Source organism: Polypterus senegalus, chromosome 1, assembly GCF_016835505.1.
Source record: "Polypterus senegalus isolate Bchr_013 chromosome 1, ASM1683550v1, whole genome shotgun sequence".
Classification (NCBI taxonomy): Eukaryota; Metazoa; Chordata; class Cladistia; order Polypteriformes; family Polypteridae; genus Polypterus; species Polypterus senegalus.
In genome coordinates, this window is record NC_053154.1 from 67,049,111 (window position 1) to 67,073,320 (window position 24,210).

The window sequence follows — 24,210 nt, forward strand, 5'->3', positions numbered from 1 at the left end:
TTCATTTCACAGGGGACCCACTGGGGCCTCCAGCTACACAAGACTTGATGCTCCTCTCATTATGACAAGTTCAGAAAGTGTATGCAATGCCAGGAACCCTGCAGATGGACAAGTGACAGTCAAATATTCAAGCCACGTGTGTCCTTGCAGAGAGGATGATAAGACTCCAGAATTAATGTTGATTAGCTCCACACATTAAATAGCTCCTTCAGCAATGGCCCTTCACCGGGCTGCTCCATTACACTTCAGCAGGCAGCCATTTTCATGATGTGTCACAAGGATCATCCTTTATACAAGTCTGCTTTGGCCTTGTGTTGCACCTTGGGATGGTGGATATGGCACAATGGCACGTAAAGACGGACTAGCTAATTTGGAAAGGATCAGCTGGATTTTAGCTTGGCCATTTCTTTAGATTTTGGCCCATCAGAACAGTCTAGACAAGAACAGGCCACTCTGCCCAACAAAGCTCGCCAGTCCTGCCCACTTAATGCTTCCAAAAATCCCCTTAATTCTTTCACATCTTCCACAGAGTCTTAATTTGTCCGACATCTGAGGACACTGTCTTAGCTTCTTTGAGCTATCCATTATTATACAGTTAAATATATTCATGTCTTTTTCCATATACAGGTGTGTGTTTCTTATTTTACTGTTACTCTTTTACATTTGCAAATTAGGAAATACTGTGGGTTTCGGAATCTGTAGATCACTTTAAAAAAGAAGCCAGGCTAAGTCCACTGTGATTTCAAGTCTCATGGTAATCCAACCTGAAAATGTCCAAGGGGTGAATACTTTTTATAGGCACTGTACATAAACACGACAATAAACTTGACTTAACACTATAACACCAAGGGCTGGGTCCTGCTATGACATAGGCTGGCATAGGCTATGGCTTTCTACAGCTGTGTTCTGTGTGATGGACGACCTGCACAACAGAGTAAACTCTTGTCAGGCAGGGACAAGGCTAGCAGGAGTACGCACTGCCAAGGATGACCTTGGTGTTGTCCTGCCAGTGCAGGTGGTATGCCAGGTGTATGCACTGGTGGAAGAGCTTCAGGCAGGAACATCTTTGAAGAAGAGAGACAGACAATGCCACCCCAAGTTGCTAAAGGTCAACCGACCCTCCTTATAATGTGAAGAGCATGGGGAAGGTTAAAAGGCATCCCAGACAACATGGGGCAGGCTGAAGGATCAGGGACCATAATGGAGAGATTCTGGAGTGTCCCACTTGCACAAGTAAGACTCCCCTGATCCTTGGAATGATTCTGAGGCTTGGCTAGAAGTGGCTTGAGGACTCAGTGAGTCTGCGTTCAGCTGGTGAGGACAGGATAGGCCATCTTGCATAGAGAGACAGGAGACGGCACAGGACTGGTTCATCTGCCGGAATCGTTCTGCCCAGAGAGGCTGTAGGCCTTGTAGTTTCGTCCATGTATGTGTTATATGTTCTCTTTCTTCACTCCTCCTTTTATTTCTGTTAATAGATCATCACACCGTGTTGACTTTGGCCCCCCTCCATTATTCTGTGTAATTGTGCTCTATCATGTGCAGGTGACAACCATTAACAGTATGGCTTCAACACTGCAACTTATGCAGGCAGATCACATCGAGCCGTTAGGGGAAATTTGAAACCACTGCATGGCTTAGCTCACAATTGAGTCAGCAATGGATTTTTGTTTTTTTTTTGGTGAAGTTCCCCATTTTGTTTGAAATGGAGTTCAATGTTTTCCATCCTTGCTTTTTTGCACCCGCTTTTTACGTTTCTATCCTTGCCATTATGCAGGAGTCTGACGTGGACGGAGCACTGTCAACCACAACAGGACAATTTATTATAGGGAATCAACTCTAAAGCATGTCCCAAACACTGAAATTGTCCTTAATCCAGCTGAAGGTCCAGAAGAAGCTGCCAGGCCCACACATAGTCACTTTAGAGCACGGGTGTCGAACTCCAGGCCTGGAGGGTTTTCATTCTAACCCTTTTCTTAATCTGTGACCAGTTTGCACTGCTTATTAACTTCTTTTCCCTTGATTTTAATAGCCTTGTTTTTTAAGGATTTAGTCCTCTGAATTTATTCTTTTTTTCATTAAATGACAGCCAAACAGAAATGAGATTTGAAGTGAGCCAATAAATGACAGCCTGAGTCTGGCCTCAAATTCCATTTCATTTCAGCAGATGACCAGCTAAACTGGGATTTCAAACTCAACCAATTTCACTCCAACTAGCTTCTTAATGAGAAGTCAATTCTTGCTGTTAATTAAACTTATTATTTAATTCCTTTGCTTGTTGCTGCTCTTATTCTGCCACAGCAGACATTTCCAAAACTGTTCATTTTCTGTTTTTTCTAAGAACGCCATCAGAATGTTTTGGTGACCTGAGAGATCAGCCTTACTGAGATGTTCACCTTTCTTTATTTTCAGATATTGTGTGATGAGCTGTTCACGTGGCGGCTTGTTTTGTGTCTCATTATTGTTTGGCTGCTAGTTAAGGAAAACGAAACAACTAAGGAGCCAAGTTAATTAAAACTAAGGCAAAATAAATTAATTAGCAGCAAAAACTGGTCACTAATTAAGAAGATGGTTAGAATGAAAACCTGTGGCCACTGCGGCCCTCGAGGCCTGGAGTTTGACACCCCTGCTTTAGAGTTACCGATTAACCTAACGTAACGTGAACACCTTTGGGGATGTGGGAGAAAACACCATGAAGTAATATAAAAATATGAAGTTCACAATACAGTTTGACAAATAAGGAATCAAGGGAAGATTCCACAGCAAAATGTAACCAGCAGCTGATGGCCACGCAGTGTCAGTAACTCGTAAGAACCAAAGACAAACTCAACTAAAATCTATAAAAGCTTAATGGCGTAACAGACATTTTTCACAATCAGGACTTTCCAAGCCTGTCTTGAGATCAGGGCTGTCAATAGAACCTCTCTCAACTCACATCCCTGAACTGGCTAAGTAGGTCAGAAACCTGTATGAATATCTACAGCACCCATGATAACATCTGCGTGACTGAAATACTTCACTTATCATTTCAAAACAGACCATTGTAATGCTTAAAAAGCAGCTGTCCAGAGTCTGATGTTCGTCTTTGTGCACTTGGAGCTCTGCGTCGGTACAAATCATACCATAATAGCATTGTAGCACGAGAATGGGGCGAACTTAAGAGGTTCAAACGACACAAGAGGATTTGTAGTGGGTGGTAAAGGGGATAATTGCTCCACTCCCAAAGCCTCTAAACACAATGAAAGCTGCTCACGTTCTCATCACATCTCGCCTGCCATTCCTGTAATACCAGTCTGGCCCCACGAATGTCTCTATCCTTGGCTAGTTTCAGCTCATTCCCTAAATTCTTTTACTAACTGCCGTCTAGTTGGTAACAAGATGGACCGGTGTTGGAGTTGTTGTTTTTTTGTCTTTTTTTTTTTTTATGACTTCCTCTCTAGTTTCCCCTCATCATACTCCAACAAGTGAAAGAAGCTGCCAAACATGACTGGCTGTGTCTTAGCATAGCAAGCAAATCTAAAAGGGTGAGACAACTCGGGATTGGGGGTTTGCTTTGTTACATACAAGACTGGCAGAGTGGAGTAGCGGTGGGGCGATGGACTTTACAGCAAAATGCCACCAGCTGAGTCTGTATGACCCTGAGCGACTTTGCCTGCATGTGCCCCAGCAGCTTGGTACAGACTGTTGGCCTAAAACAGCCACTACCAAGGACAGAACAGTAATAATGTACCACGCTTTATTTGTGAATCTTCCTTGCCAATACAAAACTCGATCACTCAAAATGTTTGACATGGATTGAGGACCACCATTCATTTATTTTGTCCAACTGCAGTCCTTATTTTTCTCTCCAGTTGGCCTCTTATCTGTTCTCTGTGTTTGCGAGTTTCAACAACAGAGTAATTACCGACCACAGTACTTATGAGGTCAGTCACGTAATGCCCCAGAAATCACAAAAAGCTCTGAACGTCAGTCACAAAACGCCCATTGCATGTCCTGTGCCTCTGTGGTTAAGGAATTAAGATATGCTGTGGGCTTTGTAACTGGTAGATCGCTTTAAAAAAGCCAGGTTAAGTCCACTGTGAATTCAAGTCTCATGGTAATCAAACCTGAAAATGTCCAAGGGGTGAATACTTTTTATAGGTACTGTATATAAACACGACAATAAATTTGACTTAAAGGAATCTCCCTTGTACAATAAATGAGTTAGACAGCCATAACACCAAGAGCTGGGTCCTGCCATGACATAGGCTGGCATAGGGTATGGCTTTCTACAACTGTGTTCTGTGTGATGGGTGACCTGGTCTACAGAGTGGACAGGGCTAGCAGGAGTATGCAGTGCCAGGGATGACCTTGGTGTTGTCCTGCCAGTGCAGGTGGTATGCCAGGTGTATGCAGTGTTGGAAGAGCTTCTGGCAGGAACTTCTTTGAAGAAGAGAGACAGACAATGCCACCCCAAGTTGCTAAAGGTCAACCGACCCTCCTTATAATGCAAGAGCTTGGGGGAGGTTAGAAGGCATCCCAGACAACATGGGGCAGGCTGAAGAAGCAGGAACCGAAATACCTTTTAGGATGGAGAGATTCTGGAGTATCTTCTTACACAAGTAAGACTCCCCTGATCCTTGGAATGATTCTGAGGCTTGGCTAGAAGTGACCTGAGGACTCAGCGAGTCTAGGTTCAGGTGCTGAGGACAGGATAGGCCATCTTGCATAGAGAGACAGGACATGCCACAGGACTGGTTCATCTGCCGGAATCGTTCTGCCCAGAGAGGCTGTAGGCCTTGTAGTTTGCAGCCCCAAAATCACAAAATGCTCTGAAGGTCAGTCACAAAATGCCCATTGCAAGTCCTGTTGCTCTAAGGTTAAGATTAGGAATGTTGGGAGGGTTATCAGATTCAAAGGGCGTTTCATGACTGACGTGGTGGGTTATTAACTGACCTACATTATAGGTATTGCTGCTTAGACTCGTTTCAGTTTCAAAGGTGGTTATTATTTTGTTCCAAACTGGTCCATCTTGTAATTTCTGTCCTGCTATTGAGATATCTAAATTCATGGGCTGTGTGTAGTTAAAAATCCATCTCAACCTTCATCCACCATTCCACTATAGACCTCACTTACTCCAAGTGGACGGATAGGGGGACACCCGATTCTGACAATATTAGGATGAAGGAAGAAACCGGGAAGCAGCTCCTGGGTAACAGTAGTCACGGTACTGCAGTAACTTGACAATCCTTGTCCATCTAAAGTGAGGCCATCATGGCCACATGCCCCCAAGCAGAAGAAGCATTTAGTGGTGCAGAGTTGTGTCAGCTGAATGACGGGTCTGAGCACAATTGGGTGTCAGTCTTTACTGCACTTTAATATTTTGTTAATATTAAATGTTTTCAAGTATTGTGGGTTTCTCTCATAATTTAGTAGGACTTACAGCTTCAAAAAAAAATAACAAAACCCATGTTCTTTGGACTCACACTGCAAGTTATCTGTGGGACTGAGTGGGAATTTTCAATTCTCACAAATGACTTTGGATCAACCAGCTGCCATTTTGTTACTAGGGAGGACTGTGGCAGACAAGGGAGTTAAAGAAAAGGGAAGAAGAGACACCCACACCTATAGAAACAAGCAAAGATGGGCACCACATGCGAGTTACAGTGTCGCTGTACTCTGTACACCTGACCACCGCTACCGATGCTACACCATGCTGATGTGCTAGGAGGCCTCAAAGTGAATATTGGCTGCCATAACATAGAAGCTCAGATCAAGTGTCACTGGGTTTGGTCTGCACAGGCTACAAACTCTTCTGAGTCCGTTTAGCCAAAGGAAAACTCCATGAACTCAGATGAGTAGAACATCAGAACAATCTAGACGAGAACAGGCCATTCAGCCCAACAAAGCTCGCCAGTCCTATCCACTTGTTTCCTCCCCCTAATGATTGAGTCCCCAACTATCACTACCTCTCTCTTTTTGGGAACTGGTTTTAAGGTGGCCCGTTGGGGCTCCTCAACCCTGCCTACCCCCTCAGAATTATCAGAGCGACCGCCCAGCTCTGCTAGGACATGATAACGGTCAAACACTTCTAATTCTGGGGTTGATGCCCCCGGACAGTGTGCACCCTTTACCTTACGCCTTGCGACCCACCTATTCCTACCTGTCTGGTCTGGAATCTCCTCCCGCGCCACCTTAGGGGTGCACACTATCTCTCTAAAGGACACCTGGGCCAAGTCCGCCAATTCTCTATTACAACGCAGGTCAGCCAACCCTGAGCTCGAGGTGCTGGATCAGCTGGCATCTCTTGCAGATGTAGCCCTCATAGACAACTGGCTCTTCCAAACCATCATCTAAAAAAGTCCAACATCCAACAGGACTTGCATTGCACTGGTCTCATTATTAAAATTTGACTTGGGATTACTAAGCTGCCTTAACTTTTTTTTTTCTTAAAATTAAATTTCTTCTTCTTTCAGCTGCTCCTTAACTTAAATGGTAACACTAAGATCTGCTACAGATATTTTACACCTTTTCCCCTTAAGCTCCTGTCCTGTACTGTTCTCCCTCTCAGCTGCCTGCTATTTGCCTTCCTATGAGGTTAACTTTACTTTTCTCTGTCTCTTCTCCTAACTTTGTGCTCCTCTTACTTATAAACTCTTCACTCGCACTGTTTGTATTCCCCCGTATTAATGAACCAATACGATGTCGCCCACTTAACTGTTCTGCCTCTGGGCCGCTAAGGACTGTTTAATCTAAAATAAACAAATAAATAAAACTTTACTACCTTATTTGCTCCTTGTGCCTGAACGGTGTCTTAACGCAGGCCGCTTACCTGCGCACTACTGAGTTTCCACCTTTTACTGTTTTGAAGTCAGCCGCGGCCTTTTTTTCTTTTCCTTTTCCTTTAAACTAAGGAATCGCTGTTACGACGGCGCCGTTATTTATTTACAAATGCCGATATCAGTTACTGCTGCTTTCTACCCTGCCGCCTCGATGCTAATTAAAATACAGATAACAAGAAAAAGAACAAGTACAAGTACAAATAACTTTTCCAAGCGCACTTCCAAACACCCAGCTACTTTTGCTCTTGTGCGGGCGAAAAAAAAGCAAAAAAAACCTTCTAAAAGGGAAAAAAGCTTTAAAAATTCCCACACGGTTCCTTAGCGGCAACCAAAACCCAAGTTTTTAAGAGCAAAATGTACAGTATTTTTTTTTTTTGTTTAAATCTCACACCGCAGAACAAACCAACAACTCTCAACAGACTCTAGCGTTTGCAAAGCACACGTGACTCTCAGCTCTCCAATCCAATCCCTCCAATGAGTAATGGGACTTCTGACTGTCATGGGGTCTTTATCTCATAGCAGGCTCATCGCATTTGAATTACCACTGTACAGAGAGCCTGGGCTAGAGAATCCCAAGTTGCGAGAGGTAGAGACTTGGAAAATGGGTAGAAGACCAGTCATTTTTCTTCAACATATTATGTTCCAGCACACTGTGACCAACTGGGAAGACTATCCGGCCCATTTGTGATAGGCAGCTTGGGAGCTGTCTTAGAGATCCCGTCCTTTAAGGCTATGTCAGCATGTTGGCAACCATACCACCTACACTTCAGAAGAGGTAACTGAAGGTAAACATGTTTGGGTCTAGCTAGTACTTGAGCAGGAGACCAACCAGGAAAAGCTTTGGTTGGTGTGGCCATCAATGGACGCTTACCCTGTGGTCTGTGTCTGGATCTCCATATCCCAATGCTGTGACAGGGACACTCTTCTATTCAAATGGCACCATCCTTCAAATGAGGCATAAAACCAAGGTCCTGACTCTCTGTGGTCATAAACGATCTCTGGGCATCTGTCAAAAACAGTAGGGTGAAACCTTATATTGAAGCACTGTAATGGCGCAAGGTCAGCCTCACGCATTATCAGCAAGTGCTTCTCAGGTCCAGTGGTGCTGCTGGCTTTGATCGTGTTTACATCTCTGAGCACCATCAGAACCTGGTGGTCCTTTATTTACTGGAGTTGAGGTATGTCAGACAGTGAACCTGCTGCTCCAGTCTTACTGGCTGCAGTTCTGCCAATGTAGGGGTTGGAGTGGTTTTTGGAAATCTTCACTTGCTGAATTCCTTGCTTCTATCAGTCAGTGGTTCTGCTTTGTTTAAGATGATCCTGTATAAGCTAGAGCCTTAACCTTTATCAAAAAATGGCATATTTATTTCATGCTGCTTGCATTTTAATGGAGACTTGGCTAAATGTGGACGACTGAAGTCCTCTCTCTGCACCGACTGTATTTTTTGTTTATTTTTTTAGCTCTCTCAAGATCTCTGTTCTGGCTGTGCTGTTCAGTAACTGTTTTATCTGACGTTTACTAACAGTGGCTGTTTATTAAAGCTGATCAAGGTGGAATGGCCTCAGGACAGCACTCCGGACCCTTGTGTATTGACTTTCTAGTTCACCCAAGGATTTCTATCGGGGATTTTTTTGTTGTCAATTTTGACCAATCTGACTGTATTTTAATCATAAGAGACTTTAATATTCATTTCTGCTGCCCTTCCAAGCCCCTGGTCAGAGAATTTCTTATTTATTTGTTTTAAATCTTTTAATCTTACACAGCCTGCTTCAGGTCCCACCCACGAACGTGAACGTGAAGCAGCACTTATTTCCTCCTATGGGATTTCTGTTTTCAATGCTGAAATGAATAACGCATGCCTTCCTGATCACAGCCTTATTGTGTATTTGATGTTAACCTACAACGTTTACTTCCTTGTGGTCACCTGGCTTCTCTCCACACTTGCATGACTGAAGTCTCTCCACATCATTTTAACATTAAAGATTTGCTCAGTCGATTCAATTTTAATTATTTAGACATTTTGAATAGTACAACACCTCTAAAAATAAGAAAATGAAACACAAAAATGCAGCCATGTCTTAGCAATGCTACTCATTCTCTCAATCAGGCCTGAACTAAAGCAGAATGGAGAAAGAACACAGACATCCAGTGACATTCCAAGCGACGGTCTGCTCAAATATCAAGAACTAGGACACTGAGAACACAATATTAATCTGATCTAATAACTGCCACAAACGTACATTTTTTCATTATTAAAACTGAAAACATAATGTCTAAACTTCTTCCTCCTGTTTATGATGCACCCACTGTTCTGTTTAGTCATTTTCAGCCATTATCTCTTATTTAATTCACTTAATTTCTTCAGTATAATTTCAAATCGAGTTTTCAAGGACTCTACAGTCCTACTTCACCAATTGTCTATTGTCATTTGTGTGAAAAAAAATGTTATGGACGTTTGTGCAAAATTTACCCTGAATGAGCTTCCAGCCATGTTCCTGTGTTGTGACCGATCACATTTTACAGTAAAATCTGGGATCCACCGGACCGGACTAATTCCCGTCATAAATTAACCACTTCAATCATGTCACCTCCTAATCTCTGTTTGCTTAAACTGAAAAGGTTCAGCTTCGTTAAGCTTACCTCATAGCTCACACTCTCTGCTGTCCTAGAATTGGCCTTGTTGTTCTTCTCTGGACTTTCTCTTGTGCTGCTATGTCTTTTTTTTTTGTAGCTCGGACACCAAAATGAAGTCCATCTTGTTAAATAGTTTAAGAATAACTATCTTTGACTTGTACTGTGTAGACCTTGTTACAGATATAACCTCATGCACTATTAACCTTCTTGAGTATTTCTGTACACTGGCAGGGTATAGATTATGACTCCTGGGTCCTTCTTATAAGTTCCAGACCTGCCCCTTCATATTGAAATCTAATATGATGTTCTTCCCACTTGGAAAATGTCACATTTCTTTACGTTAAAAATGTACAAACCATCTTGTGTTCAGGTATTTTTGACATGATCTGACTCATTTTAGATTATCAGCCTTTCCAACTAGTGTGGTATCATCTGCAAAATTAATCATCTTGTTATTTATATTCTTATCCAGGTAATTTATAAACATTAAAAAGAGAGTGCGTGAGAGTGAGAGTCCATTTTACCATTGACTAATTCTCATTAGGTCTCTTGTAACATAATCATTTGTTTTTTTTTGTGGTTCAGGCATTTCTTCACCCTCCTACACTTTCCCACTTCTGTTATCCAGATCCTTAACGTCTAATGTCGTACTTAGTGTGAATGCTGATTTCTCTGAAGAAGTATTTTACATAATCTGCTTCAGTGTTTTGTCTATTATAACTGTTTCTTTAATAATAGGTTCTGTTCGATCTTGTTTTAAACACGGGATAGTTCAACATCTGTTCACCTTGAGCTCTTATCCCATCTCTAAATTACCACATCTTTCCACAATCTTTGAAAATGTTGTTCTATCTCAATCGCAGCCCTTTTTAGATCTGAACCGATCTCTTTATAGGCCTCATTCTTGATTCAGACCATTTCATGGTGCTAAATGTGCCTTCTGACAAATATTGTGTGGCTCGCAGCTGATTAAATGCTACTGTATGTATGAGTGCTTGTATCCAGCAGGGGGCATACGCTCCCTGGAAATAAGTGCAGCAAGTTACTTAACCAGAATCTCTATAGATATAAAAGAAATGACAGTATCCCTCCCCAGCAACACAGCGGTCGTGTTAGGCTACAGAAGACAAAGAATCACTTAGCTTTTGTTTCATGTTGGCTTACACTGCAAAAAATAATAACTTGACGGAAGCTCTTGACAAAGCTCAGAACTGGAGTGGGGTCCCAGGAAAAAGGGTTCATTATCTTTGGCAGTGAGGAAGCCATTGAAGTACAGGCATCATCGTCAATAGGTGAGGTTCCATGTTCAGAGCAATGTTTGAGTTTTTACTCATTCTGTACAGTTCAAAGTTCCTGAAACTCGAACATGCAGTCTCCAAACATGGGTGTATTTTTGTGTTGGCTTAGCATGCATAGAAAATAGTACACCGTTACTTCACCATAAATTGACCAGTAGACCACTGGACATCCTCCTCTCCTTTAACAGCCTGCCTGAGCTTTGACCAGTTGTTTGTTGTTCGTCTTTTTATCAGTTTGCTTGCCTGGCAATATCAGTTTCTTTCTCTGTCGGCTGGCTTGCCTAGTGGGGATGGTTTCTGATTTAAAATACCATGAAATAAACTTCACAGATCACATAACATACCTCAGTGCTGCCTTCAACATGGCTGATCATGACATTCTGAGCATTTAGGTGACTTCAGGGGATCGTGTCAATACTGGTCACTTGTCATTTTCCACAGCCCCTGTTACCAGTGGGGTACCTCACGGGTCTGTTCCTGGTCCATTTTTATTTTTTTTTTTGCATACTTTGCCACTTTGCTGTATTCTAAACAAGTAAATCATACCATACCACTGTTAAACAGTTGATACTCCAATCTGCCAACCTTTGAAATCCGATGATGAGGCTGCTCTCACTGTTCTTTTTAGCTGCCTTGAGGATATTAAATGTTGAATTGGATCCAGTTTCATCCAAATAAACAAATCAAAAGCAGAGATTATTCTTTTTGGGGCCTTCCAACTTCCGCCAGCTGTGTCATCATCAGCATAGATCCGTTAACCTCACATGTCAGGGCTTTGGTCTGAAACCGTGGTGTCACTTTTGACTCCAGTTTCATATCTAATAAAAGTTTAAACCATTTCTGTCTTTTAATGATTTGCAAAAGCTTATTAATACTTTAGTTTCATCCTGCTTGGACTTGTGTACAGTTAATCCCCTCCATGTTTACCACTCATCCCTGACTGTTGCGCCTACACTTAATCCAAAGTGTTGCCAAATGAGTTTTGACTAGCACCAAATGAAGAGATCTAATTTCACGTGTGTTGGCTTCAATTCTCTGGCTCTCTGTGAGGTACAGGGTGGATTTTAATATTGTATTGTGTGTAAAGCTTTACACGGGCCAGCTCTGTCTTATCCTGATGACCTCCGTTTTGCTTACTCATCTTCTCCGTCTCTCAGGTCTTTTGAATGAATTATTTCTGTCTGTTCCGAGGACATGTTTGAAGCTCTGTGGGCCACAGGCCTAAGGACGGCGTGCCCCTCTCGATAACCCCAGCTGCCACGACTGATACTTTAAAATCTCCACTAAAAATGCATTTTTTGTATGCTTGCTTTTAAGTTGCATCAACGGGCCATTTTAAGTTTGTAAGCTTTCGTATGTAACTGTATGCTCAGTCTTGTAAGCATTTTGTTTGGTTATGTATTTCCTTTTCATTCCGACCTTTCATATTCCATTCTTGCGTCTTAATCTGCTGTTTGGTTTAATTCTTGTGAAGCCATTTTTAGGTGCCATGTAATTAAATTTGACTTTGTTTCTAACAATAGAGCATAATGTGTGTGAGCATAAGTGACATTCTTCTAATATTTGTATCATCCTTCGAACCACCCAAAACTGTGCACCAATCAAGTGCCTTTCACATTTACCAGATGCATTTTTTCCCCTTGTATCTCCTTAGCTTGTCTTTGGTGATGATAAGCAGTGCCCTTCCTCCTCCTCCTCTGAGTGCACAAATCCCACCAGTGAGACAATCAACACCTGGGCCATGTGACTCCCCTCAACATTCCCAAGAGCGCAACAGAGCAAAGAGACAGCCGGACAGGGAAAAACAAGCGACACGCTCCAGGTAAGCTCCTCTTGCTTCAGGCTGATGTGCACTCGTTTGTCTTCTTTTTAAAAGAACAATAAAAATGTCATCCTGTCAATATGAGATGGGTGCATTTCTGATGTACTGTACATTGTGCCCAGTCATAGACAACTTTCACATGTTCTTTCTGAATGTCATCCTTGGAAGCCAGTGGCCGTAAAGATTTCAAAAATTAGATCCAGTTCTTACATAAAATTCAAAGTAATGAACTTTTACTGAGTTCTTGTATAGTTTCTTTCTCTTTGAACAAATATATAAACATAAAATTGTTATGTACAATAAAATGAAAGGCAGTTTGTAGACATACATATTCAATAATTTCATCTGATCAGGGCCCACTCATGGCCAGTTTGGAACAGCCAGTTACTCTGATCTGCACATGTAGGCTTTATGTGGGAGGAAAACCGACCTGGGTAGACCATGCAAACTACACATGGAGAATGTAGGGTATGCAATCTAAAACCTGGACACTGGAACTGCTCTGGCACCCCGACTTTAAACGTCCATCCATCCATCTTCCAAACCTGACTATCCCGAGCAAGCAATGGGCACAAGGCAGGAACACTCTCTGGACAGGGCACCAGGGTAAACACACTCACACACAAACTCACATCAGGGTAAATACAGCAGCAGCAGTTTGCCTAACCTGCTTGTCTTTGAGTTGTGGGAAGAAACCCAGGCATGGGTTGCATGTTGGGCATTGTTGCCTGTTGCTTTCAGGATTGTCACCTGGCAGCCACCCTCACTGAGGCTTTGCCCTTTTAATCCTGGGACATCTTCTGGTGGCAGAGCAGTGGCATCCTCACTACAGATGGCTTCAAGGTCAATTTCTTCCAGATGTTATTCCATCTCCGAGACTACCACCAAAGTCTCTCTAGCTCTTCTTGTGAAGCCCTCTTTTGTTCTCACAAATTTGTGTTCCCCAGGCGTTATCTCTCCTTCTTGGCCACAACAAGAACTGCGCCTTGTCTTCCTCCTCAACCAACTCCTTCAATGTCTTCTTTAGCTTTGATCCTGTCAAACCAACCCCCTCTCAGCTTCGGTTGGATGAATGTTCTCACAGGGCCTTGACCACCGCTGTGTAGATGGATGGCCTTCATTCTGCCTCCAGTCAATCAGCCTTCAGCTCTGACCATTTCTGGCTTTTCCACTCATGGACTTCTTCTACCCCTTTCTACCACGGGATAGTCAACCTGATTATAATGAGCGCTCTGTTGCTGAACATGGCCTTGGCATTGATAATAAAAGTGGGAATGAGAAACTAAAGCTGCCAGTTTATAGTTATTCTCATAGACCAGTCATTTGCAGGGACAAGGATTTTTTTCCTTTCTGGCCCCTGTGATGCCCTGGGTTTCCCACAGCCTGGCATATTCTTATTCCCAGGGTGTTGACAGTCATGAAACTGAGGATGGACTTGCACAATGAGGACACAAACAAGACTGGTGCAGGTATTGTGTGCGTTTTATTGCACAGCAATCAAAACCGTGTCCAAGAAAGTGCAGTGCAGTTCTTTAATAACTAGATAAATAATCCAAAATAAAATCAGAGCGCTCCTCTTAAATAATATATAAATCAAAAAGAAATGTTAAAATGAAGAATAAGATCATAAGGATATAATGGAAATCTCTTATCTTGTACTGGCGGGTCCAGTGCGTCTCTCTCTCTCACTCTCTCTTGCCACTTCTGCTCACCCATCAGGTCTTCTCAGTGAGGCTAGGACACGGCTTCCTTCCTTCTATCGGCTTCTGTCCCGGCCAGCTCAGCTGGTCACCATAGGGATGACCAAATCTCAGCTCCATCATCCTACCACCATTTCTTGACACCCATAGGACAATCCAAGGAGCCAGTAGTCACTCATGCTCCTTGAATGCTCAGCAGGAGTGACCTGCTCCTGGAGTGCCATTTCTCTCACTCAACAAGAGGCCTCCCGATCGCCATTGCCTCCAGTCCAGTGTACCGGCTCACACTCCTAATCTTTGTTCCTTATTTTTCCTTCTCTGTTTTTCTCTCCCATTGTTTCTTTCTTTTCTGATCTCTGTCTATCCTTTGTGGGTGCAGGTGCTTTGCTTGACAACCCGCGGAATGTCAGTGAGAAAGCCAGCTGAGCTGATCCTGTTTGCTTGTGAACATGCAATCAGCTAATTTCCCCATTGTTCACCTTGCGGCCTCCCAAATTTGCAGCAGTGTGCACTCACGTCCATCGAGCCTGAGCCACACTGTTTCTGTTTAAGCCTTTGAACCTCGCTTTCCTCTAAATTTTAGCACTATAACTCTAGCCTCCTCCTTTCAATTCTGAAAACCAAAATTGGTAAAATGTTATTATATGACGATAAGACACAGTGTTATAACAAAAGATTGATATCCAGAACAAGCCCTATCACTTATATTCTCATAGTTTAAAGCATTTTCTAAATGTCTATTATAAGAACTTAACGCCAAAACTGCACATTTGACTGATATACTTCAAGAACAGTTTTCAGTGCAAGAAGCAGTGCATAAGAACACTTCACATGATTTCCACCAACTGCCAATCAGTCCTCCCATGTCTCCCCATCCCTATGGGGCTCTCACTTCTGATTCAAATTCCCAATCTCCCTCAGACGCGGTGCAACTCACCCCGGAGACATTACCAGGTGTGGTGTGTGACTGGGGTGGGACACCTGTCACACCACAATGCAGATGTCACTAGGTAAGCTCAGCGAGGAATGAAAAATGAAATGAAAAACAAAAGCTCTCTTTGCTGCCTGCACTTCTGTTGTTTTGAGTTGCTCCCATGCTAAGGTTCAACTTCAGTTCTTTCCATTTTCTTCTGTAAACATACGAGACAAAACCAAATGACCTGCAGCTAAGAATACAGCAGCATAATTTGAGTAAGTAGCGTAACAGCGATATATTATTTAAATAGTCTACCGGGGTTCAAAGGGCTAAAAATTATACGCTGCCTCAAACCCCTAACGCCCTTTACCACAGTAACATATGTTGCCCTAGGCTGCTCTTTCTTGCTTGCTGAAGTAATTTAAATGTTTTTGTGGGATAAGGTAACCTTTGTTTGCTCTTGAACCTCTGCTAGCTTTCACAACACTTTATCGGTCCAGCGGAATGTTTTTGAATATCTATCTACTGTAGTTCTGTTTTTCATTCAAAAATAGCAGTCATAATAGAATAAATCTGATGTTCAACCAGCTGAGGTGAACACATGACACGCTTCTTTTCAGATCACTACGTTGGCACTCTGTGGCAGCACATCTTAAGTTCAGATCCTTGATGCTTGCTTACTCAGTAGTCATTGGGTCACCACGTATATATATATGGAGACACTTATGAGATCTGATGCTCCTCCTCACCCTCCCCGGCCTGCTGATGAACAACATCCAAACTCTGTTCATCTGAAATGAGCTGCCCACCAACATTAGAAACTCTGACTCCCTCAGTGTGTTAAAGAATGTGTGTTAAATGTTTTTGTGGGATAAGGTAACCTTTGTTTGCTCTTGAACCTCTGCTAGCTTTCACAACACTTCATTGGTCCAGCGGCTCAAAAGAATCTGATGGATTCTTGCATTTGAAGTATTGCAGATGGAGTACTTTGCTTCAGAGCCATGAATCTGGCACAGGTTGATCAGGAAGTTGAATTTGGTCAGCGGTATCTTCCATATGTCATTCTGGCCATTCTGCCATTCTGTTATTTATATCCTCCGAAGTTGTCCAGCAGCCCTGCTGACACTTCCCAGTTGCTTTGAATGTCTAACTGGTCCTTTTTCATTCTGGACAATGTCTGATACCATCATCTCTGTCTTCTACTTTCTTGAGGATCACAGCTTGGTGTTACCTCAATAGATGATTTCTTCCTGGCTGAATCCTTTAGTGATGTCTCAGTCTGACAATTGCCTGGTTGACAAGCTCATCTGCACTCTATCTGTGACCTGTTTGGACTTGAGTGTTAGCACTCCATGCTGGCCGGTCTGCTGATTCCTGCAACTGCAGTGTCAGTTTGACCTTTTCCTTCTTACGAGGCAGCTGTAGGACTTAACAGACAGACGTACACCTGAAGGCTACCCAGACTCAAAGGCCACAACAAATGTTGAAAATGTTATAGACCATTAAAGGATAAGTTTGGCATTATTCAAGTTAAGATTACTTTATTGATAATCGTTCATTTGCCATAGAAAATTTTAACTTTTTTTAAAAATAAATTATAAACAATATTGTGTCTGTCCTTGTACTTTAAAATGGAGTCTATGGGGCATTGGTACAATGGTGAAATCAAAGACTTAAAATTTATTGAACACATCCACTTTAACCCAAGAATGTTTTTGAATATCTATCTACTGTAGTTCTGTTTTTCATTCAAAAATAGCAGTCATAATAGAATAAATCTGATGTTCAACCAGCTGAGGTGAACACATGACACGCTTCTTTTCAGATCACTACGTTGGCACTCTGTGGCAGCACATCTTAAGTTCAGATCCTTGATGCTTGCTTACTCAGTAGTCATTGGGTCACCACGTATATATATATGGAGACACTTATGAGATCTGATGCTCCTCCTCACCCTCTCCGGCCTGCTGATGAACAACATCCAAACTCTGTTCATCTGAAATGAGCTAGCTGCCCACCAACATTAGAAACTCTGACTCCCTCAGTGTGTTAAAGAAGACTCTTGTTTGGTGAATTTCTTTTTAACGATTATTAGTTGTCAGGACTTGTAATAACAAATTATATTTTGGTTCTAAGCTCTTCACTTATGGTGATCGATTTTGAAACCTGGTCCTGTATCACTTGTTTCTCAAACAGTCCCCCAGACTGATGTTGCTCGATTATGTTGACCTCTTTTTGTGGTTTTTGGACAAAAACACTAAGATTCAAATGTAATTACATGTACTGTGCATAAAATGTCAGGTTTCTAACAGCATTTTACATTGTCAGGGAGTTAAAACTGAGCCTACATTGGCTTGAGGTGGCTGAAGCGGCTTTCACAGATAGCGGAGTTTAAGTGAATTAGTGTAAAACCCGCACCAACTGATGTCCTGATCGTTAGTTATTGGTTGTGGAGTCTTTATGGCTAATTGCAGTTCATATTTTTGAAAGAAACTCTCAAAATTCTCATATGCTGTATTTTGAAAAGAGCAATAGTATAAGGTTTACTTTCATAATAAATTTAGAAATATTCACATAATTTTTTGCCCTAATTTTAAGCTCTTAAATTTCTTCTGTCGTTTTCCTATAAATTGGCCTTTTCTGTTGACTTATTCTGATTTCCTTTCTGCTTTTCTGTGGTGACGTCTTGCACCACTGCCACCTGAACAAAGTACAAAGCAGCCGTTGTAGGTGCTGGAAGACCCACCACATCTGATCTTGTACGATGGCACATTATAACAATAACACATTACTTCTGCCCATTTATATGCTTGGTAGGATGTCTAGTGGGTGATGGGCAGTCATTAGGCCTTTGAACCCTTGCAGGTTGATTTTCACTGGTGCCAAGCCAGCTGGACTTTTTGTCATCCTCTCCTCCATGGCCATCTGCTCACAGCTTCAGACTGTGTCATCTACCGTTATAACTTTGTAGGTTTTGCTGTCAAGCCTTCTGTCATTCCATTTGATTTGCCTTGGTGTCTACTTTATACATTATTCATGGTCATTACTAGGATGGGAAAGTGACAAAAAGGAATTACGAACTACGGTAACGGCGTAAATATGTGTAGCTTTTTTATAAAATTAAATCACACGCTGCGTCTCTTTTTGTAAATGCAGAAAAAAAGGAAGTCACTACCAGTTTATTAGACAAATAGATCAGCCGGGGGTAAAATGACTCACTTATTGTGAAACTGGGTGGAACAAAGAAAAAAATGCAACCACTTGGATTCCCTGAATCTGGGCTTGGAAAGCACTGTGATCAAGGGTGTCACTTTAGGTGGACTAGGAACACTAACCTGTGTGTGAATGGATCTGACTGTTTATCCAGGGTTGGTCTTTTTCTGATGACCCTCTTGAGGTCACCTACTTCACAATGTGGATGGATAAATATAAGAATGAGAATGACACTTAGAGAACCTATGACATATACCATAAGGAGTTTGTTTCTTTTACTTACTTTCCAGGAACCTGTCATCTTTTGTATTTTTCTAAGTAAAATTTCCAACCTCTTTCTCCACGTGCCCACCTAAAATGTGATCATCTCACTCAGGGGCATCGGGGAGCACAGCTGTGTCTGTTCAAAGGGTACTTCTCTCGGTAAGCCTAGACAAGAAGTGTCTTACTCTCTTCATGACTCCAACTCCTTTGGACCAGCTGAGCTGATATCATCCTACTTCTAGGAAGCTGTCACCTTGTATTGTTAATCCTACGGACAATGCCATTTCTTCGCACGTAGTCTTTTTACACTTCTCAAACTTGTCCATTTCCCAATGCAACAGAGTACAAAAAGGTAGAGAAATTTTCCTGGTGGTTGAAATGTTTTCTGATCTGAGGCGGTGCAAATGGAAAGTGTCCTACATTCCTTGTATTTAAACTTCCCAAATTGGTCATTCTGACAGTCACCCATTGAATTCTGCATTTGATGTACGGTGCACTATTTGTTTTAAATCTCTTTCCAAATATTTGGTTAATGTAAAATGCAAATGCAGTATTGGGAGTGCCTGGCATGCTTGAAAGAAATCTAACGAAAAATTATTTTTGTTCTGGTTAGCAGAGTTAATAGATTATCATCTCCAAGGCCAGCATGGCAGTTTGTCAACACCATAAAAGCTTTACATGTGTGACGGGTCATGTACAGTACTTAAGGTGTGGCAGCACCATTTAGTATCTTTAAAAACTATACTATTAAATCTATCCATCCATTTTCCAACCCGCTGAATCCGAACACAGGGTTGCGGGGAGCCAATCCCAGCCAACACAGGGCACAATGCAGGGACCAATCCACCGCAGGACACACACAAACCACACACTAGGGCCAATTTAGGATCGCCAATCCACCTAACCTGCATGTCTTTGGACTGTGGGAGGAAACCAACGCAGACACAGGGAGAACATGCAAACTCCATGCAAGGAGGACCCGGGAAGCGAACCCAGGTCTCCTAACTGTGAGGCAGCAGCGCTACCACTGCGCCACCATGCCGCCCTACTATTAAATCTTCATGGGAATCCAGAACCATTAGTGTTTGATTCAGAGACCCTTTTTATCACAGGTTGTAGGGCTACTCAGCAGCATGACAGTTTTTTTGCCTGATTTTGTATTTCACATTACGTCACATTTCTTACCCATTGTAGGTATTGTAATAACCAGTGTGACAAAGCCACACAGGTGTCTGTGTTGCTGGAAGGTTTTAACGTTTACTGTGTCCTATCTTTGGATCTGTTCCTTGGGTTATGGAGCACATCTCAGGACCACAATGAAAGGCACTTCTTCATTTTTAACCTGCTCTGTTCAGTTTATGTTTCCTCCCTTCTTATAACACAAATACTGCTGGGTGTGCTGTCTTCTGTCTTCAATGTTCTGACTTCCCAGCTACCTGGAACTTGGTGCTCTTCCTTTCTTTTTAAATATTTCTTTCTGCCACTCATTCACTAGCACAAGTCAGCCTCATCGCTTAAAATATGCCAACCATTCTGCTCCATCACAGTCCACCGGCAGCTGCCTACATGTCACAGTATTAAATTACTGCCACTAGTGTGGAAGCAACAAAAGCTTCACTCTTTGTTTTGGAGAGAAAGTTTCTGTAAATTTAATTTTAAAATAAATGGCAGGTGATTCACCCATTTAAGCACGGTTGAAATATAGTTTTGAGAATATTACAAGTTTACACATATTCTTCCGCATTTGTCAGTGGGAGACAAAGAAGCAAGAATTTCATTGTACTATGTACACATGGCAGTAAATACATTTACTTAATGGAATGTGTTCTCAAAGTCAGTTTATTATATATGCAAGAGACCAGATGAAAGAGGATTAAGGCCTCTTCAAATTGTTCTGCTATGGTATAAATGGGAGTCGTGGTATTGTATGAGGAAGTCGGGAGTGGCAGAGAAGTATGTAAGAGTTGTACAGGATATGTACGAGGGAAGTGTGACAGTGGTGAGGTCTGCGGTAGGAGTGAAGGATGCATTCAAGGTGGAGGTGGGATTACATCAGGGATCGGCTCTGAGCCCTTTGTTATTTGCAATGGTGATGGACAGGCTGACAGACGAGATTAGACAGGAGTCCCCGTGGTCTGAGATGTTTGCTGATGACATTGTGATCTGTAGCGATAGTAGAGAGCAGGTTGAGGAGACCCTGGAGAGGTGGAGATATGGTATAAAGAGGAGAGGAATGAAGGTCAGTAGGAACAAGGCAGAATACATGTGTGTAAGTGAGAGGGAGGTCAGTGGAATGGTGAGGGAGTAGAGTTGGCAAAGGTGGATGAGTTTAAATACTTGGGATCAACAGTACAGAGTAACAGGGAGTATGGAAGAGAGGTGAAAAAGAGAGTGCAGGTAGGGTGGAGAAGAGTGTCAGGAGTGATTTGTGACAGACAGGTATCAGTAAGAATGAAAGGGAAGGTCTACGGGATGGTAGTGAGAACAACTATGTTATATGGGTTGGAGACGGTGGCACTGACCAAAAATATGCCACTGAACAGGAGGTGGTAGAGTTAAAGATGCTAAGATTTGCATTGAGTGTGGCAAGGATGGCCAGGATTAGGAATGAACAGTTTGGAGACAAAGTCAGAAATTCAAGATTGCATTGGTTTGGACATGTGCAGAGGAGAGATTCTGGGTATATTGGGAGAAGGATGTAAAGGATAGAGCTGCCAGGGAAGAGGAAAAGAAGAAGGCCTAAGAGGAGGTTTATGGATGTGGTGAGAGAGAACATGAAGGTGGTAGATATAGAAAAAGATGATCCACTGTGGCAAACCCTAACGGGAGTGGCCAAAAGAAGAAGAAGATGTTCTCAAAGTAAAAATGATTCTTCTTAGGTCTTGCATGTATGTCATGCTCATTCAGCTACTCTTCCTGTTGAACTCTTGATCCCAAACTCTGAATTTCAACAGGTAGAACAAGGAAGTGAGGATCATGTAAAGCACTTTGAGCTACATTATTTGTATGAAAATGTGCTATATAAATAAATGTTGTTGTTGTTGTTGTAGTTCAAAGAAGGTAACTTTGCTTTTATGAATTACCCCACCTTGCACCTTCTGAAAAATGAACAATATTTGTAATGTCCTTCCCTTGCATACCATGGAAAATAATGATTCTATCATTCATCACACAAGTATAATACAGTAATAACACATTTATATCAGAATATTTTAATTGTTTTGTTTTGTAGGATTCATTATTTTAATTATTTTAAACTGATAATATACTGCTCAAAAAATAAAGGGAACATTTAAATCATGAAATTGATCCTGATGAACAAAATAGTCAAGTGAAAAATCTTCACTGAGTAATGCTGTGAAATTTGTTGAGAACATAATGATGAAACAACGGTCAATGGAAACCCAAATCACCAAGCCACTGAGGGCTGGATTCAAGATCACATTGAAAATCAAAGTCAAAAATTAAAATCACAGATTAATCCAACTTGCATGAATTTCATCATGGCAACTCATAATGTAACTCAACAGTGTGTATGGCCTCCACATGCCTTGCATGACAACGTCTGGGCATGCTCTTGATGAGACGGTGGATGGTGTCCTGGGAGATCTCCTCCCAAACCTGGATCAGGGCATCAGTGAGCTCCTGGACAGTCTGTGATGCTGCTTGGCAATGTCATATGCATCGATACCTAACATCCCAGAGGTTCTCAGTTGGATTCAGGTCTGGGGAATGTTGAACCAATCAATGGCATCAACGTCTTCGTCATCCAGAAACTGCCAGGAACACACCCTGGCCACATGAAGCTGAGTATTGTTCTGCACCAGGAGGAACCCAGGGCTCACTGCACCAGCACAAGGTCTGACAGTGGCTCTGAAGATTTCATCCCGTTATCTAAAAGCAGTCAGGGTATCATTGCCTAGCACATGGCAGTCTGTGTGATCCTCCAAGGTTATAACTCCTCAGACCATTGCTGCCAAACTGGTAATGCTGCATGATGTTGCAGGCTGTGTAACATTCACCACGGCATCTCTAGACTCTTTCTCATCTGTCACATGTCCTCAGTGTGAACCTGCTGTTATCTGTGAAGAAAATGGGTCACTGATGGCAGAGCTGGCAACTGTGTTATTCTCTAGCAAATGCCAATCAAGCTGCATGGTGATGGGCTGTGAGTGTAGGTCCTACTAGAGGATGTTGGGCCCTAATGCCACCCTCATGGAGTCTGTTCTTGACAGTTTGGTCAGAAACATGCACAACAGTAGCCAGATGGAAGTCATTTTCTAGGGCTCTGACAGTACTCTTCCTGTTCCTTCTCTCACAAAGAAGAAGATTCTGGTCCTACTGCTGGGTTGATGCCCTTCTACAGCCCTGTCCAGCTTTCCTCGTGTAACAGCCATCTTATGGCATCTCCTCCACGCTCTTGAGACTGTGCTGAGAGACACAGCAAACTTTGTTGAGATAGCACATATGGATGTGCCATCCTGGAAAAGCTGGACTACCTGTGCAACCTGAATCTGCTGCAGTTACCCCCTTATGCTACCAGTAGTGACGAAGACACTAGCAAAACGCAAAACTAGAGAAGAATCGGTCAGGAAGTATAGGAGAGAGCAATTGCCTGTGGTCACCACCTGCAAAACCATTCCCTGTTTGGGGGTTGTCTTGCTGTTACGCCTGTTGTAACTTTCATTTGCACCAAAGCAAGTTAAGTTGATTCATAATCGCTTATGCTTCCTAACTGGACAGACTGATATACCTGAAGTTTCATTGAGTTGGTGTTTAGACTGTGATGATGCAGTGTTCCATTAATTTTTTGAGTAGTGTATGAACAATATCAAAACTAATATATTTATGTCCCTTTGTACAAATTAGTCACACAAAACTGAACCTTATAAAAATCTCATTCTAATTTCTAAAAATTAATTGCATTGAACTTTGCTTTAGTGCACACTTTTTGATGGTGCATTGATTGTGCAGTGCATGTATCTTTATCTGATTCTTTTGAGTTCAAACTGAATCATTACCCAAGAACGAGTCATACTATAATCATTTGCTGTAATGTAATTATGCATTTAAATGTGTTGTTATGTTTTGTGTCCTGAAACAGGATAATATCAAATCACGGGCCGGGGGCCTAGAAACTATTGAAGTCGTCAGAAAAAAAAATCAAATGTAGACATGTCAGGTAATTGAAAGAAACTACTCTGAGCATCTCTTTCCTAGGTTTCATTTTGCTGACGTCCTCGTCTTGCTTGCGTAAGAGTTTCTCTCTTTTCTCGGCGGTTTTACTTTGGCAAGAGAGTCACTTTCTTCTCCCGACTCATTAACTTGGGGCTTCATGGTGTAGTAGCCTTTCACTTCCGAGCCGGACAGACACACCCACTTCCATGCATAGACTTTTAGTTTTCTGTTTCCTCCTTACCCCGACTCCACCTCTCACTTCTGGGCCAGACAGACACACACACTTCCATGCGTAGACGCTTATATATAAGATGCACATGACCGAAGAGAAACCAGTCTGCTCCAAAAAATGGTTGCAGTACC

General features: G+C 42.2%; 1 protein-coding gene across 1 annotated transcript in view; it reads left to right on the top strand.

Moving 5' to 3' along the window:
* The window catches only part of LOC120526991 (alpha-1,6-mannosyl-glycoprotein 4-beta-N-acetylglucosaminyltransferase-like), a 63,876-nt gene that overhangs the window by 3,526 nt on the left and 36,140 nt on the right, over positions 1-24,210 (top strand). The window contains exon 2 of the mRNA XM_039750060.1: positions 12,409-12,576. The gene's annotated coding sequence lies outside the window, so the exon portion shown is untranslated. The remainder of the gene's footprint in view (positions 1-12,408; positions 12,577-24,210) is intronic.